Here is a 15753-nt window from a genome sequence, read left to right as displayed (position 1 = left end):
ATCTAACCAAGCAATAAAAATAAAAGGAAAAATAAACAAATGGGCCTAATTAAACTTATAAGCTTTTGCACAGCAAAGAAAACCATAAGCAAAATGACAACCTACAGAATGGGAGAAAATATTTGCAAATGATGCAACTGACAAGGGCTTAATCTCCAGAATATATAAACAGCTCACACAACTTAATAAAAAAAAAAAAGCAAACAACCAATTCAAAAATGGGCAGAAGAACTAAACAAGCAACTCTCCAGTGAAGACATACAAATGGCCAATAGGCGCATGAAAAAATGCTCAATATCGCTAATTTTCAGAGAAATGCAAGTCAAAACTGCAATGAGATATCATTTCACAACAGTCAGAATGGCCATCATTCAAAAGTCCACAAACAATCAGTGCTGGAGAGGGTGTGGAGAAAAGGGAACCCTCCTTCACTGTTGGTTGGAATGTAATTTGGTTCAGCCGTTATGGAAAACAGTATGGAGATTCCTCAAAAAACTAAAAATAGACTTAGCATATGATCCAGCAATCCTACTCCTGGGCATATATCCAGAGGGAATCTTAATTCAAGAAGACACATGCACCCCAATGTTCATAGCAGCACTATTTATAACAGCTAAGGGGGAAGGGTATAACTCAAATGGTAGAGCACATGTTCAGCACCCAAGACTTTACTGGTTCAATCCCCAGTACCTCTTCCAAGTGGAAATCAATGAAGAAACCTAATGACCTCCCCCTCAGAAAACAAACAATGTAACAGCCAAGACATGGAAATAACCTAAATGTCCATCAACAGATGACTGGATAAAGAAGCTGTGGTATATTTACATAATGGAATACTACTCAGCCATAAAAAATGATAAAATAATGCCATTTGCAGCAACATGTATGGACTCAGAGAATGTCATTCTAAGTGAATTAAGCCAGAAAGAGAAAGAAAAATACCACATGATATCACTCATATATGGGGGGAAAAAAAAGATGAACTTATTTACAAAACAGAAACAGACTTTCAGACATAGAAAACAAACATGGTTACCAGGGAGGGGAGGGAGGGGAAGGGATAAACTGGGAGTTCAAGGTTTGCAGATACTAGCTAATATACATAAAATAGAAAAACAAGTTTATACTGTATAGCACAGGGAACTATATTCAATATCTTTTAGTAACTTATGGTGAAAAAGAAAATGAAAATGAATGTATGTATGTTCCTATATGACTGAAGTATTGTGCTGTACACCAGAAATTGACACAACATTGTAACCTGACTATACTTCAATAAAAACCTATATTAAAGAAATCTATCAAATACCAAAATAAATTCACTTTTAAAATACCAAAGAAAAAGAAAGTCTAAATATGATCTGAATAATTAATGGCCTATGATTAAGATTTCTTCTCAGCTATTATATTTTCTTCTAAAATTATAATAAATGATAAGTCATCAATATCATTATCATACAAATACAAATTTACTTTGTGGCAGACTAGAATTAAAACAAAGAATTCTCATTTCTAGCCTCAGGTGTATTTCAAATAATAGTGCTATCTAATTTTAACATTATTTAAATAAATTAACTGAATACCTTTAAAATACAAGATAATATTAAAGCTCTGTGAAAATCTACATTATGTATCCTGACATGTCAAAATTATATACCCTTACTTTTTTTTCTGGAACTTGACATTTTATTAATTCTATTTTTGACTTTCTAGATAAATCATCAACCAACAAAGGAGTATTAATTATTCACAGAATGTTCTTAACTACCCATTACCATACATTCCTATATTGAATTTGCAAGGTTACTTTTGTAGGTTCTTTAAATAGAATTTATTTTGAGATGTTTAATTGAGAAAATTGTAAGAATTTGGCCTATATCAAATAAGTCAAAGAAAAAGCCATATGGAGTTATTATATAATTTTTTTGTCATTTTATTTCAGACAATGATTCATAGCATGCAGCAATTTCAGCATTCCTTGGCAACCAAAGGATAATCTGGTTCAAAATGCCCATTTAACAAGAAGTCAATGTGGAATGAGATTTGTATTTTAATAAAGATTTTTATTTTTTCAAAGTATAATGAGTAATGCCATCATTAAAAGTTAATCTACTTTGTTAATTTAATGGTCAAATATGTAATTTTATTTACAGGTCAATAGATCTGAATTAGGCTGCTAGTGGCACAGCTTGAAATAGTGTGTACAGGAGAGAAAACTAAGTCCAGAAATGAGGACCAGCCATGTTTCCTCCTGAATTGTACTAGCCATGTGCCCCCATTTTCTGTTATAGTTCACATTTATTCTCCCAACATTCTAGTGGTTACCTATGCTGCAGACAGAATGTAAAAGAATAAAATTATGATTGTCAGTGCACATCTTGAAATAATAGATTACCTTATTAGTCCTTTGCATCCAGCTGTGATGTCTAAAAGAAACTGAGCATACTTTCTAATTGGGCTGGCTGAATCCATGTACATATGACTCCTTGGTGTCTCCAGCCAATGCCATGTGTAACTTCATAATAGCTGCTCATTCGTAGCGTTTCTTTGTAAAATTGCATGAAGTCCTTTTAAAATGCCATCCAAAAACAAAGACCTATTTTGTTTAACATTTATTCTTCTTCATTTAGAACATAGCTTCAAATAGGCAGTTTGAGCTTACATTTTCTTGGTATTTTGAAGAAAAATTAGTTGATTTTTTTCTGCATTAGAGATGGGACAGCTAAGCTTTGGAAGCCATGGAAACTATAACTTAATATTATCCACCAAAGTTTTTCAAGTAATTGCACAAGTGATAAACAAAAATAAGAAATATTATAAATTAATTTAGATATAGGGATACCTTATGAGAAATCAAATTCAAATAATAAAAACAAATATATGACTGAGGAAATTTTCTCTATAGAAAACAAATTTCTCTACATTAATTCTACTTATAGAGATTACTGGAAATGTGAACCTTGCCTAAGAATCATTTTTTTTAATTGAAGTAGTCAGTTACAATGCATCAATTTCTGGTGTACAGAACAATGTCCCAGTCATGCATATACATACATATATTCATTTTCATATTGTTTCATTAAAGGTTATTACAAGATATTGAACATAGTTCTCTGTGCCATACAGAAGAAACTTTTTTAAAATCTATTTTTATATATGGTGTTTAACATTTGTAAATCTCAAACTCCCAAATCTACCCCTTCCCACCCTCTTTCCCCAGTAACCATAATATTGTTTACTATGCAAGTCTGTTTCTGTTTTGTAGATGAGTTCATAGTGTCCTTTTTTCTTCTTCTTCTTCTTTGTTTTTTAGATTCCACATATGAGTGATATCATATATTTTTCTTTCTTTCTGGCTTACTTCACTTAGAATGATGATCTCTAGGTCCAACTATGTTGCTGTAAATGGCATTATTTTAAATGGGACCTAATTAAACTTATATAAGCTTTTGCACAGCAAAGAAAACCATAAGCAAAATAAAATGACAACCTACAGAATGGGAGAAAATATTTGCAAATGATGCAACTGACAAGGGCTTAATCTCCAGAATATATAAACAGCTCATACAACTTAATAAAAAAAAAAAAAAGCAAACAACCCAACCCAAAAATGGGCAGAAGACCTAAACAAGCAATTCTCCAGTGAAGACATACAAATGGCCAACAGGCACATGAAAAAATGCTCAATATCACTAATTTTCAGAGAAATGCAAATCAAAACTACAATGAGGTATCATCTCACACCAGTTAGAATGGCCATCATTCAAAAGTCCACAATCAATCAATGCTGGAGAGGGTGTGGAGAAAAGGGAACCCTCCTACACTGCTGATGGGAATGTAGTTTAGTGCAGCCATTACGGAAAAGAGTAAGAATCTTATATTTAAATGTAAAATTTAGTTTCAATGCTTCTGTTAATTCTTTGTGTTGTTAAAGCATAAAGCCATGGGATAGATGGCTCTTCTTTACCAGAGGACTTTAATAAGGTTTTATACCAACATAGATCAACTCAGAGCCTTCTTTGTATTGGAGGGTATTGGCGAACTGGAGTGTTATGCATATTAAGAATTAGAAAAGTGTGCAGAAGGTGGTTTGTCCACTGACATTTGCTGAATAACATGCTTCTCTGAAACCTAAATGCCTAAAACAGGAACTGTGTGTTTATATTCTGAAGACTGGATGTTAGCGTTGAGTTCAGATAGGCATTTTCTAGGCCAGGTTGGGCTGATCTTGCCTGAACTTGCTCATGTATCATTCGTGAGCTGATATGTTGAATAGGGCTGGTGATTTATCATAGCTTCAGCTAGGGAGGCTGGGATGACTGAGGCTTCTTTCCAGAAGGCTAACCAGTGCCTATTTATGTGGAGAGTTGTAGTTACTGTCATAGCCGTAAGGCAAGCCTCCACACACAAGCCCTTAGTCTCCACTTGCTTCATAATTGCTACTTTCCAGGGCGTGTCATGTGGCCTGGCCTAGAGGAACTGTGGGAAGATACTAACAAAGGACATGTTTATAGGAAGTATGGGAGGCTGTTACTGCAGTCAGTTCACTTCAACAGGCTAATGATAAGAGATTGCACATGACCAGGGCAAGCCTGAGACTTAAGGAGGGATAAGGATACATACATTTAGTATAACAGGTACAGTAAATTTATTTCTGGAATAATATATCTAGCATTTTTATTTGGGTTTCAGCTTGCTACTTTGCAATGTGATAATCTCACTTCGATTCCCTAAAATTTCAGCAAAACTTTTTTTTCCTTTTTTTAATACAATAACTATTTTTCCCCTTTTTTTAATACAAGAACTGTGGTGTTATCTTTCATGGGGTTAATTGGAGTGAAAAAAGATTGTGGAAGGAAAGATGTGAAGAGAAATCAGAATCCATTAAAACAAGAAGTTCAGGCAAGAGGCACTTAGAAGATCAAGATGCTCATAGATTTTATAGATGTTGAAAGTGTTTGGATTTCCTACTGAAGGTGAGATGGGCATTTAAAAAAAGAGATAACTTTATTTGTCAGACACTGTTTTGTTAGCCTTTTGTATATATTAAATTGTTTAATGCATTATTCCCTTAAGGTATACTGTGATATTCCCTTTCTATAAAAATCAAAACTTAAGTGCAAAATATTTAAGTAAACTCATGGTCACAGTGCTGGTAGATGATGAGTCCATGAGACCAATACAAATAGACTGCCTTTGGCTCTAAACTCTTGACTAGTCAACTTTATAAACTGTGGGGGAAAGGAAAATGTAACAAAATTATTGGATCATTTTATGAATTCAAAAGCTGATAGAGATTTTAATAATATTGATAATATTGTTGAGATGTTGGAAGACAATCTTTATTTTTATTCTGCATTTGGGAATTCATTTAAAGCAAACATATCTTCAGTTGTCCCCTGTCCCTGTTTATTCCCATCTTGCCTACATATGCCACATTGCTTGCTACTCAAAATGGGTGCTTTTCTCACTTTTTCTAAATTGGGCAATACCAGAGTGGTTCTTTCCTTCTTTTGTAACAAACTTGTTGATATTGTTACTTTCAGATACTTCATACCACATGGATGGACTTTTTAAGCCATTTAACCTTATCTTCTTAATGGCCCTATATCCAAATATTGTCATATTGGTGGCTATGGCTTCAACCTATGAACTTTGGGGCAACACAACTTTTTGAGAACAAAGTGAAATGATATATATAAAATATGTAGTACAATAACACCTTGAAATGTGCAAGAAATTTAGCTATCATTATTATAATAATTATCTATCACAGTCGTCATTGCTCTGTCATTTAGAGGTGACACTGAAAAACTTGAATGAAAATGGATATGACATTAATTCCATATACAGAATGAATAATAGAAACAAACAAGCCATGCGTTCCTGAATGTATGCCTTTTTACTTCATAGGATAAAATGTAGGAAATGAAGTGAAAAGCTATTGTGAAAATATTTTCAAATTTATTTTGTAAAGAACAGAGTAGAGTTATTTCCTTTTGTTACCAAAGACAGAATTTGGATAATCTGGTAGAAGTATTAAGTAGAAACATTCCATATTACTAATCATAGAGTAGGTTTCTTTTAAAAAGTGGCAAGGTTCCCATCCTGGAACTGTGTCAAGAAAAAGGTAGACCTCACGCTCTGGGACGTGGTTGGGTGACAGATTGTTTTAAATGATTTCTAAAGTGAATTTCAATGCCAAAACTGTGATGTTATTGATTAAAATTTTATATTTGTCTAGCAGTGGGTCATACATGATCCTAAGCTGAAAATTTGCATCCCAATGATGGAAGCACAATTTGGAATTTAAAGAGCTAAAGAGGGAACAAATTACTTTTAAGTGAAAATTGGTATAATTACTTGGATACAAGAATGTTCTTGAATAAAGGAAACATTAAATGGTAATTGTAATGAGCTTCAGGTGATAAGCGGTGCTGGGGTATAGAAGTTATGCATGTGTGGAAAGCCGAAGGGAGAAGACTGCAAATGGTGAGGTTATAAGGGAATGAGGTTGTTCTGAACACTGCAATGCAGAGTGAGAATCAGATGTTTTTTAACTCAGTCTAAATTAAGTCAAGCTCAGCAACTGTCTGTAATTTGTTTGAGACTCTTTATCACATATTCTTTGAAATCAGATTTAGTATTAAGATTAACTATACATAATGGATTTTTGATAGGACCTACAGGATAACTGACTTGAGAGAATAATTCTGAGATATCAGTGATCAGCTCGGCTTAGGGAAAAAAATTTGAATAATTTGAAACCAGGGCGAAATCTGTACATATAAAGTATCTCAATAGAAACTGAAATTCTTTGGAATATTAGATATTTCTTGATTTCTATAAGGGAAAATAACTGTGCCTCTCTCTACATTTCATTCAAGTATTATTTCCCTGAAACTAACAACTTAGGTTTAATTTTGTTTTTCCACACTGATTATCTTAACACATCATCAATTTTACATTTAAAAGATTAAATTTTATAAAATTTAGAATAATTTTAATTTAACCAAGTAACATGTTGCTGCTTCTTTTTCATGGGTATTTTCATTGCAACCACTTTTTATCTCTTCGTTTATTTTCACATTTTTAATAGTCACAATTAGGGTAGTTTATACTGCAGTAACAAATGAACTGAAATCTCAGTGAATGATGACCACATAGATTTATTGTTCATACTGTGAGCAATGTAGCCATAGTGGCTTTCCTTGGAATCAATCCTCATATGGTAACACAAGGTGCTTTCCATTCTATGGTGTTGCTTTCGTAAATACTTATTCTAGTGTCACCAATACAGGATGTTTAGAACTAAGCTTCCAAATACACTATGTCCTGCAAATATCCCCTGCTTTTTAAAGTTTGCTTCATGTTACTTCGCTTTTATGGAAGACCTACATTAATACCCATTTTTGCTAACCCAAAGGAGAATTTTCACTTTTAAGAAAAATAAAGAATGAAAGTAGCATTTCGCATTTGTTGTCCAGCAAGCCATTACAGAGGCAGCATGCGTCCTGACAGAGAGTGACACCACCCAGCTCCTTCCTCAGAAACTACACTCAGCCTCTCAGCATCAAGTCGCCACGGCTTTACACTGTGTGAGCATCTATGCTTTTTTATCTCAATTTATTTCCTGCATCCATTATCAAGATGTGTCCTAAGGTAATTGCTTCTTCAGTTTATGCCATTTCAGCTTAAAAGAGGTTTCATGGGAAGGCTTCTACTTTCAAAGAGCAGAGCAGGGGAAACCTGTAGGTCATCTGTCAAAACTCCAGCACAGACCCTCAACCCAGTCACACATACCAAACCTAGAAAGTCTAGTCTTCCTTTGTGTCCAGGAACAAAGAAATGAAAGAGAAATTTGTAAAACATGTAGTATGGTCTCTGCTATGATACTTAAGGATACATTCTCAGGAAAAAGGATGGAGGAGAAGGTCAGAAATTTTTCAGCAAGTGAGATCTAAAGGAGCAGAGGCTGAAAAGGGACAAGACTGTGGAGTAAACAAAAATTTAGGAAACATGTACTGATGAGAATCCAGCAACAATCTTAGACTAGTAAACTAGAGAGGAGAGAGTTAATGAATTATTAAAACAGAGGGTCAGACCAGTTTTTAGAAAGTCATATATGGAGTGAGTAATTGAAGAGACAAGGTGAATGTGCAGGGCTTGCTGTGTAGGAAAGTCAGATGTGGTAGACTGTATCAATTTTCAAAGAGATATTTGAGGTTCTTCCTGAAGTGAGATTATATGTTCCCATGCTTTTGAACTCCAGGATGGAAAGATAACTTGCTTTGACCAATGAAATATGAATGCAAGTAACAGGTGTCACTTCCAGGCAGAAACGTTAAGAGCCAGTGTGTGGTTTTTCATGATGTCTTTTCCCCAATGTCTGAACGTTAAAGCAGTGTTGAAATACAGAATCTGTCAGCCTGATATTTTAAGTGACTGAAATAAATTGATCCTCCTTACCGCCCAGTAAGCACACAGTGTGAGCTAGAAATAACCTCGTAGTTTTAAGTCACTGTAGTATTTTGTTTGTTGGTAATTGCAGAATGGCTTATCCCCCTCCTGACTGATACAGAAGTTGAGACCAGGAAGAGGGTCTTGATATATCAAAAAACGACATTATGTATTTTGTAACTGGATAGTGAATAGGAAGGATTCTATTACTGGGGGCTAGAAAGAGGGTGACTCATATTACGCCAAAATAAAACATGCCATTAGATAACTTGAAAGACAGATGAGGTATTTAATATTTTGAACCTATCAAGAAGAGGAAAACATAAAAGAAACTAAGAATGTGGGTCTTTCATAAAAGTCTGATAAGCTCAAAGTACCTAGCATTAATTCCAGAGTGTAAATATACTTATAGACACAATGGCTATGCTGCTATGGACAAAGAATTCTGCAATAAGGTACACACAGATGATACACGTGGATGACTCCATCTATCTTGTTGATTGCTATTATTCCAAGCACACAGCAAATGCCAGGGACATACTGTATTGTCATAAATATTGCAAAATGTTTCTAGCTTATAGTATTTTTTATTTTTTAAGAAAAGAGAATAAAAGAAATGATACCATACATTACTATCTGTTTGCTTTTTTTTTTTTAGTTCTTTATTCATCTTTTTCTTTTGTTACCAATAGAATTAAAAGAAAAAAGCTTTACTTACGTAGCTCTTTACTCTCCTGGAATACAGAAACACTTGTCCCTTAACACTGCTCACTCCATGGGCTTTGGCTTCTCTGAAATAGTGTCCTCGTAACAGGCAAAGTCTCTGACAGTGTTCCACATTTATTTTTCTTTTTCCTAAAATTATTCCATAAATAACTTCTCCATTATTGATAGTTTCTCAAATTTGCTCATATTTTTGCCCTGGAAATTGATCACCAATCTTTATTCCCTTTATAAATTATGGACAGTCTATCATTTACTGGGCTTTCTACAAATGTTTGGCTTTCTCTCTGTATGTACTGCTATTAACTTGTGCACTTGTATACATGACGCTTCTTTATGTACTCACACATCATGTTGTTTTGTATTTGTGAAAATGTCTGTTAATACATATTTGTCTTTCCTCACCTCTGCCTAAGGGTCTTCCTCTGGAGTACATTTATCTGTAAGTATGTGTGTGTATACAGGTGAAAAGATGTGCTGACAAAGACAGACATATAGATCAATGGATCAGAATAGAGAGCCCAAGAATAAACCCACACACCTATGGTCAATTAATCTTTGACAAAGGAGGCAAAAATATACAATGGAGAAAAGATGACCTGTTTGGCAAGTGGTGTTGATACAGCAGGACAGCTGCATGTAAATCAATGAAGTTAGAACACTCCCTCACATCATACACAAAAATAAACTCAAAATGGCCTAATGACTTAAAGATAAGACAAGACACTATAAATCTAGAAGAAAACATAGGCAGAATATTTTCTGACATAAATCTTAGCGATGTTTTCCTAGGGCAGTCTACCCAGGCAATAGAAATAAAAGCAAAAATAAACAAGTGGACCTAATTAAATTTATAAACTTTTGCACAGAAAAGGAAACCATAAGCAAAGCAAAACAACCTATGGAATAGGAGAAAACACCTGCAAATGATGCAAGACAAGGGCTTAATTTCCAGAATATATAAACAGTTCACACAGCTTAATAACAAAAAAAATCTGATCCAAAAATGTGCAGAAGACAAACAATTCTCCAGTGAAGACATATGAATGGCCAACAGGCACATGAAAAAATACTCAATATTGCTAATTATCAGAGAAATGCAAATCAAAACAATGAGGTGTCACCTCACACCAGTCAGAATGGCCAGCATTCATAAGTCCACAAACGATAAATGCTGGAGAGGGTGTGGAGAAAAGGAACCCTCCCATACTGCTGGTTGGAATGTAGTTTGGTTCAGCCATCATGGAAAATCGTATGGCGATTTCTCAAAAAACTAAAAGTAGACTTACCATGTGATCCAGCAATCCCACTTCTGGGCATATATCTGGAGGGAACTCTAATTTGAAAAGAGAATTAGAGTTCATGCACCTTAAAATTAATAGCAGCACTATTTACAATAGCCAAGATATGGAAACAACCTAAATGTCCTTTGACAGTTGGCTGGATAAGGAAGTTGTGGTATATTTATAAAATGGAATACTACTCAGTGAAAAAAAGTAAAATAATGACATTTGCAGCAACATGAATAGATTCGAATATTGTCATTCTAAGTGAAGTAAGCCAGAAAGAGAAGGAAAATACCATGTGGTATCATTCATATGTGGAATCTTAAAAAAAAAAGACACAAATGAACTTATTTACAAAACATAGACAGATTCACAGACACGGAAAATGAACTTATGGTTACCAGGGGAAAGCGTGTGGGAAGGGCTAAATCAGGAGTTTGAGATTTGCAGATAGTAACTACTATATATAACATAGATATACAACAAATTTCTTCTGTATAGCACAGAGAACTATATTCAATATCTTGTAGTAACCTAAAGTGAAAAAGAATATGAAAACAAATATATGTATGTATATGTATGACTGAAACATTACGCTGTACACTAGAAATTGACACACACTGTAAAGTGACTACACTTCAATAAAAAGTCTATCCCTTCTATTACTTAATAAAGCAAATGAAATGCCATTGTTAGAAATCTTCCTCTTTCTAATTTCTGTTCAAAATTTTTCTTTTATATAGTGACTGTAATCCATTTTTATGGACTCTCAAACAGAAAATTAAGTGCTTTCCCTTATTCCTCCAACAATTAAAAAAATCCTTTCCATATAAATCAGAACTTTTCTCTTTCAAAATACTCCAAAATTTCCAGGTTTCATTTACTTCTGTAGTGAGAAAAGTGGATTTTAAAAATTGCCAACAGTATGATTTTCTAAGCACTTTTTTTTTTCAATTCTGCAGATCCATTTACACTTTTTGTAGTATTGTATTTGGGTAGCATTTATGTCCAAGTACACTTACTTATTCAACCCTTTATCCTTACAGAACATATCTACTGTCTGATGCAATAGCCTTTTCACATATTTTTTCCAGTTTATTGAGATGATTACTATATAACATGTGTAAGTAACTTTCAAGTATAGGCCTCCATATCTGTGGGTTCTGCATCAGTGGATTCAATCAACTGCTGATCAAATAATATTTTCACCTGTAGTTGATTGAATCTGCAGATGTGGAACCAGTGGATACTGAGGGCTGATTGCAAGAGACTTGAGCATCCTTGGATTTTGGTATCCACAGAAGGACCCGGAAACAATCCCCTGCAGATACTGAGGGACACTGTATATATTACAATATTGCAAACTATAGGCAGTAGAAGAAAAAGAAACAGTCTGGTTAAAAAGTTGGCAAAGAACCTGAAGAGATTTTTTTCCCAAAGACCTACAAATGGCAATAGCTATGTGAAAAGCTGCTGAACATCATTAATCATCAGGGAAATGCAAATAAAAACCACAATGAGAGAATGTATTGATTTACCAATGATATAAATGAACCTATTTATAAAACAGAAACAGACTCACAGACATAGAAAACAAACTTATGGTTACCAAAGAGGAAAGCAAGGGGTGGGGAAGGGATAAATTAGGAGTTTGGGATTAACATATACACATTACTATATATACAACAGATAAACAAAAAGACCTACTTATAGCACAGGGAACTATATTCAATATCTTTTAATAATCTATAATGAAAACGAATCTGAAAAAGAATAGAGATATATATATGTATAACTGAATCACTCTGTCATACACCTGACTCTAACACAACATTGTAAATTAACTGCACTTCAATTTAAAAAATGGTTAAAATTAAAAAAAAAACAACCCACGATGCGATATCACCTCACATCTATTATCAAAAAAGGTAACAAGTGTCCTTGTGGATGTGGACAAAGGGAACTCTTGTGCACTGTTGGTGGAAATGTAATTGGTGCATCTACAATGGAAAACAGTATGAGGTGCCTCAAAAATTAAAAACAGAATTACCATTATCCAGCAATCCTACTCCTGGGTATATACCCAAACTTAATCAAATCAGGGTCATGAAGAGATATCTGCACTCCCATGTTCACTGCAGCATTATTCACAATAGCCAGGATATTGAAAAAACTGAGTGTCTCTTTAAAGATGAATGGGCATGGGCGTGCGCACACACACAAACACAATGGAGTATTATTCAGCCACAAGATAGAAGGAAATCTCGCCATTTGCTACAAATATGGATGAACCTTGAGGGCTTTGTGCAAAGTGAGATAAGGCAGACTGAGAAAGGCTAATGTTGTATAATCTCATTTATATGTGGAAACCAAAAAAAAGCCAGACTCACAGGAATAGTAAAATGGTGGTTGCCAAAAGGTGGTGGCAGTAACAGGGAGATGTTGGTCGAAGGGTACAAACTTCCTGCTATAAGATGAATAAATTCTGGGGATCCAATGAACCACATAGCCTGGACACTACATTAGGCTTTTACTCACATTTTGCTCTATTCTAGATTTGGTTGAAATTCCTTTTCAATACTCAAACTGTCTTAACTGAAGAAATGGCATCATATCCTTAAAGAAATTTTCTTTTCCATCTCTTCTTGATGATATACAAATTTAGAACCCTGATATCTTTTCATCCTGACTCCTGACACTTTATAAAATGTCAAATAAAATTTTCACATATTCTAAACAACTATCACATATGGTAAAACTACTCTGGGCTAAAGCTATAATCATGCATCAATTCATTTACTCTGAAAGGATTGTTTGGAGAGCCTCACAGATACCAGGTGCTGTGGCAGATGCTCTGGATACAAAGGCAAGTAAATATGGTGTCTGTTCTCAAGGAGCTCCCAGTGTATTTGGGAGAACCCTGTCTGTCATTCACTACTATTTATTAAGCACTTTATTATCAGATGCCAGCCACTGTTGTAGGTGCTTAGAGAAAAACGGTGACAAAAGAGGCAAATATTCCTGCCCTTACGGGACTTATTTTTTGGTGGTAGAGCGGTAGACAAACAGGGAACAAAAACAATAATAAGTAAAGTGTGCAGTTTATTACATGGTAAAAAGTGCTGTAGAAAAATTGTAATAGATTAAAGGGCATTAGAATATGGGGAGGAGTGAGAGCCAGTGCACAGTATTAATCAGGCTAGTCAGGAAATCCACACTGAGCAGGTCAAGGCTTTGGAAAGACTTGAAGGAAGTAAGGGTGTTAACCAAGCAGATATCTTGAGAAAGAGAGTTCTAAGCAGAGGGAACTGCTAGAAAAAAGGTTGAGATAGACCAGGCCAAACTCTTGCTATGTGTTTAATGCAAGAAGCCAGTGTCAACGGATTAGTATGAACAAAGGAGAGAGAAGTAGGAGACGAGGTCAGAATGGTAACAAGGGACGAGTGCTACAGATTATTTTAAGGACTCTGGCTTTCACTATGAGTGAGGTATTTTGAGCAGAGGAGGAATATACTAGGATTTATGCTCTGAAAGCAACAATCTGGATGTGCATGCAAAATACAAGAAAACATGCAAATAAAGATACATACAGCACAACGTTACAATTGTTATAATGGTACACAGCAGAGAGGTAACTCAAGGGAAGGGGCAGTGTGTCTGTCTCTTCACAGGGGTTAGAGAATTCCCTTTAGTCACCTGACACAATGATAATGACTTTTTCAAAACCAGTTTTCTCCTGTGAAGTCCATAAAGGCAGGACCTTGTCTATCTCGCTCTCCACAATAGCCTGAGTGCCTTGCACATCAGCTGTCACATATAAATTAGTTTTTGAAGTATGAGGAGAGTAGGAATTCTTCGGGAGTTGAAGCAGTGGCTTTCCAGACAGAGGAAACGACATGCTGGCAGGCTCTGGACGGCACTGGACTCACGACCTTTATTTACTGTAACTGACTCCTTTTTCAACTCTAGGTATGAGACAGTCTTCTCTTAGTCAATTAAAGTTTATACATTTTTTTCTCCTAAATTGCACAAAGCACTTTAAGTGAAATTATGGCTATATTTCCTATGCGTTTTCCAAGCTCTTCTCAGGCTATGCCTCCCTGAGGGGACTCAACTGCTCCCATTTCAAATACTGTTCCTACGCTGATGCCGTAAATCTGTCTCTAGCTCCTACTCTGTCCTGAGCTCCAGGCCCACAGATACAACCAAATCCTAAATAGTGTCACTTAACTTTCCCACAGATCTTTCAAACTTAACCTGCCTCCCTGACCTGTTTTGTTCTCTATTTAATTGAATGACACTAAGAACCATCCAGTTTATTAAAAACCTAAGTTTCAGCTCATACCCTTCCTCCTCTTTGCTCTGCGCTTTCAATCACCAAATCTCCTGTATTCTAGTCCTAACTCGTTGGTGAACTTGTCACTTCTTTCTACCCCTACTGCCAACTTTCTCTCAGCCCACCATCAACTCAGGGCAAGAGTACCTTACCAGCCGAGCTTTTTTTTTTTTTTTTCCTGTCTCTGATTTCAACTTCCTCCCCACTGCCACCAGGATGATTTTTATAAAATGCAAATCTGCTCTTGGCATTCCCTTTCAGAATGCATTTTATCGCTTTCTGAATAAGAATTTCTTAATTGACTACACAATATTCATTTTCTAGGTCTTCCTTCAAAACAGAACCACAATTGTATTCAGGATAGCTCCTTCAAGAGTATAGGCTCAGAAAGGAGGTGTGTACTTTTGCCATTCTTCCTTTTTGTGCCTGGAAGTTGGCTATGATGTTGGAACTTCAGCAGCTATTTCGGACTATGAGGCTACGAGGATAGAAGTCATGTAGTAAAGATTGTGGAGGGGCTACAAAAAGGGAAGCTGAATCCCTGAGGTCTATGGAATAGTCACCCCAGTCCTGGCCTGCTTACCTTCACACTTTAATGTGAGAGAAACAAAGCTTTATCTTATTTATTCACATACTTGATTTTTTATTATATGCAGCCAAATATAATCCCAATTGTAGGATAAGCTATATAATTTGTAGGGAAGAGTACAAATGAAAATGCAGAGCACCTTGTTAAAAAATTACTAAGACTTTCAAGATGGCATTAAAACCAAGAAATAGGCCCCCTTTAAGGCCACATCCTGTGAGACTCTTAAGTCTAAAATCAGTGAAATCAGATCTGTTTGAACCAAAAGAGCAATAGTCTCTCAAAGTCCTAAGCATGCTTTACTAGACCCTTCGTAATCTGACGTCGCCTGCCTTTACAGATTCTTCTCTCACTTGCAATCT

This window comes from Camelus dromedarius, chromosome 1 (assembly GCF_036321535.1).
Source record: "Camelus dromedarius isolate mCamDro1 chromosome 1, mCamDro1.pat, whole genome shotgun sequence".
Classification (NCBI taxonomy): Eukaryota; Metazoa; Chordata; class Mammalia; order Artiodactyla; family Camelidae; genus Camelus; species Camelus dromedarius.
Note: the sequence above shows the minus strand (reverse complement) of the source record.